Source organism: Etheostoma spectabile, chromosome 3 (genome assembly GCF_008692095.1).
Source record: "Etheostoma spectabile isolate EspeVRDwgs_2016 chromosome 3, UIUC_Espe_1.0, whole genome shotgun sequence".
Classification (NCBI taxonomy): Eukaryota; Metazoa; Chordata; class Actinopteri; order Perciformes; family Percidae; genus Etheostoma; species Etheostoma spectabile.
Window position 1 is genome coordinate 22,898,632 of NC_045735.1, and position 3,500 is coordinate 22,902,131.

Genomic DNA, 3,500 nt, shown 5'->3' on the forward strand with positions numbered 1-3,500 from the left:
GGGGGGGGGGGCATCTATTGTTGTGTTTCTTATTCCCTGCAGAAGAAGAAATAAGCATCAGAAATGTCAAGTAGCCTCCTATGGCCTGTTAAACCTTTTGCTTCACTGGTGGTCTGCAGATATATTTAGCATATTACGTGACAGGATAGCCTAATCATTGCACACACGCACACACACACACACACACACACACACACACACACACACACAGGCTGAGGAGATAAGGACATACATTTAGATAAGGAATCAGTTTTTGCTTCTCTTTTTTAGGTATCTCTCTCATTCTTTCTCTCTCAAAACTGTGTACAGTTGTTTGCTGAAAATGCATCTGAGATGTATCTGAGCCGGATTGTATCGGGTGTGGGATTTACTGATGTATACATTCATAAAATCCAGCCAAACATAAAGGGCATCCATTCAATTCACTCTTAAACTTCTCTGACCAAAATTATAAACCCAACACAACACATCAAAGATTTAAGACTTTTTCAATGTGCACAAACATTTTTTTCTGAAATTTTGTTCACAAAGCTGTCTAAATCTGTGTTAGTGAGCACTTCTCCTTTGCAGAGAAAATCCATCCACCTCACAGGTGTGGCATATCAAGATGCTGATTAGACAGCTTGATTATTGCACAGGTGAGCCTTAGGCTGGCCACAATAAAAGGCCAGTCTAAAATGTGCAGTTTTACTGAAAACCAGTCTGTATCTGGTGTGACCACAATTTTCCTCACGCAGTGCAACACATCTCCTTCACGTAGAGTTAATCAGGTTGTTTATTGTGGCCTGTGAAATGTTGGTCCACTTCTCCTCAATGGCTGTGCGAATGAGTGTTCATACTTTGCAGTCACGTAATCACCATGGGTACCTGGCGGGCAAGAAATGGCGACGTGTGGCCAGCAAGAGGAATTGCAGCCTTGCAGATTTTCAATACTACAATCAATCAACTGTTTAGACCACATGTTACCAAAAGTTAAAATTAGATATCATGAAAAGATTAACTTACTTGGAACTTGTGATCCGTACATGGCCCCCGCTGATGTTTTTATTGATTTGAAGCTGGCAAAGTCTCTACCAGAATTGACGTTTGGAGATGTTTACATCTATCTTATAGAGAATCTGTCACCTCACACAGCAGAAAACATGAGAGCCTACAGAAGTACGGATGACTATCTTTTTTTCAAGAGTAGATTGGTTAACAACGCTGTCGTATTGGAGGTGAAAAACATGAACAATAATAATCAAAGCGAAGGTGAATGTTACTAGCTAGCTACCCGCTAACGTTTGCTAATCTCTTCTGTTGTGTGATGAAGTCTTCATCTGAATAGGTAGCGCTACACCCTGCCTACACTAAAATGTTATTATATAAGTTATATCCCGATCAACTAAACCCATGCATCCAGCATGTGATTTTAACTCTGTGTGTGTGTGTGTGGGTGTGTCAGTCAATCGTAGCGGTCTGCGTCTGTATAATCTGTGCAGCCAGCATTCCAATGTAGCCTGTATTTGTAAACATTGTTGCAATGCCTGTTATGTCTCGTTTTAACCAATCCCTCCAGGATTTCGCTGCCTTTTTGAGATAGTTGCAGCCCAGAATGCCTGATTTTGCAGGAGCTTTTGTAAAAAATTGTGATAAAAGTTGCAACTGTATCTTTTTTGTATGTTTGTGGACTGACGAAAGGAACCGCCTGACCATTCCCAATTCCCACCTTTGTGTGGTGTTCGGGGGAGTCTGTGGGACCCGTTTTCAATGTTTTCTAAAAGAAAAATGCTGTTTATTGCTTCAAACTCACTGCTATGAAACTTAACTGTGTCCTCCTCCTTGTGGGCTTACTGTGTGTGTGTGTGTGTGTGTGTGTGTGTGTCTGCGGCATGTCTCTGTGTGTGTCTGAGTCTGTTAGTTACGTTTACGGTAAGTGCATCCAATCGCACAACAATCCGCCAACTTTCTTAAAGTAAAACTGGCGACGTCCTGGCAAGATGATTATCTTACCAGTTTTGTTGCTAGGAGACTAATTTTCTTGCCTGCCAGCTAATAGTTGTGAAGTCACATGCAAAGTATGAATTGGCAGGACCTGGAACACCAATCCTGAGCATCCCAAACATGCCCAATGGGTGACATGTTCAATGAGTATGCTGGCCATGCAAGAACTGGGAGGTTTTCAGGTTTTAGGAATTGTGTACATATCCTTGCAACATGGGGCCTCTACACAGTCATGCTGCAACATGAGGTGATGGTTGTGGATGATTGGTAGCACCAAATCACCACACAAAAAGTGAGTGTGTGTGTGTTTAGTGTGCTTGTAGAAAGAAGCTGTTGCTGAGTCTTTTTGTCCTGATGCTGATAGACTTGCAGCACTTGCCAGAGGGCAGCAGGTCAAACGGGGTAGGCAGGATAGGAGCAGTCCTTGATGATGCTGAGGCAGCAGGATGAATGGATGTCCTTCAGAGAGGGGAGGGTACAGCCAATGATCCTCTGAGCAGTGTTGACCATCCTCTGGAGCTTCTTCCATTTTTCCTCAGTGTAGAGTGAGAACCACACTGTGATGCAGTATGTTAGGATGCTCTCGAGGGTAGAGCGGTAGAAGGTCATTGGCAGCTCCTTGCCGTACAGCAGTCGTTTTTGTGACTTTTCAATGGCAGCTGTGGTGTTTGCCATACAGGAGAGGTTGGCAGAGATCATGGTGGCCAGCAAGGTGAAGGTGTGGACCCTCTCCATGCAGTCTCTGTTGATGTAGAGGGGGCGCAGATCTGCCCTGTGCTTTCAGAAGTCCAGAATGACCTCCTTGGTGTTTGCTGTGTCCTGCTGTGCCTTGTAATGCCGCACAGCGTCCTGCTATGCCATGAACTACTACAAAGAACTTCTACAACTACTAATTTTTTCTATTTTTGTTATTGCCACTCTTCATTCTAACCCCAACCGGCCCGTCAGACACCGCCTACCAAGAGCCTGGGTCTGACCGAGGTTTCTGCCTAAAAGGAAGTTTTTCCTCGCCACTGTCGCACTGTTGCTTGCTCTGGAGGAAACTATTAGAACTGTTGGGTCCTTGTAAATTCTGGAGTGTGGTCTATCTGTAAAGTGTCTTGAGATAACTCTTGTTATGAATTGATACTATAAATAAAATTGAATTGAATTGAATAGAGCCAGGTTGTTAGCCAAGCACCACTTGGACAATTCCAGGACCTTGTTTCTATAGGCTGACTCGTCTCCCTGGAGGTCCTAGGCTGTTGTGGTTACACGTAGTCTGCGGTTGTGAGGTTGGTTGGATCTACTGTCAAATTCTCTGAAACACTGTGGAGACGGCTTATAGTAGAGAAATTAACAATCAATTCACGTGCAACAGCTCTGGTGGACATTCCTGCAGGCAGCATGCCAATTGCACGCTCCCTCAAAACTTGCAAAATCTGTGGCATTATGCTGTGTGATAAAACCGCACATTATAGAGTGGCCTTTTGTTGTAGCCAGCCTAAGGCACACCTGTGCAATAATCATGCTGTCTA

At 43.9% G+C, this 3,500-nt stretch overlaps 1 long non-coding RNA gene across 1 annotated transcript in view; it reads left to right on the forward strand.

The window, feature by feature from the left end:
* The first annotated feature begins 1,400 nt into the window (after nucleotides 1-1,400).
* Nucleotides 1,401-3,500, forward strand: part of LOC116683934 (uncharacterized) — a 5,692-nt gene continuing 3,592 nt past the window's right edge. Inside the window, exon 1 of the long non-coding RNA XR_004330733.1 lies at nucleotides 1,401-1,528. This is a non-coding gene — a long non-coding RNA (uncharacterized LOC116683934). The remainder of the gene's footprint in view (nucleotides 1,529-3,500) is intronic.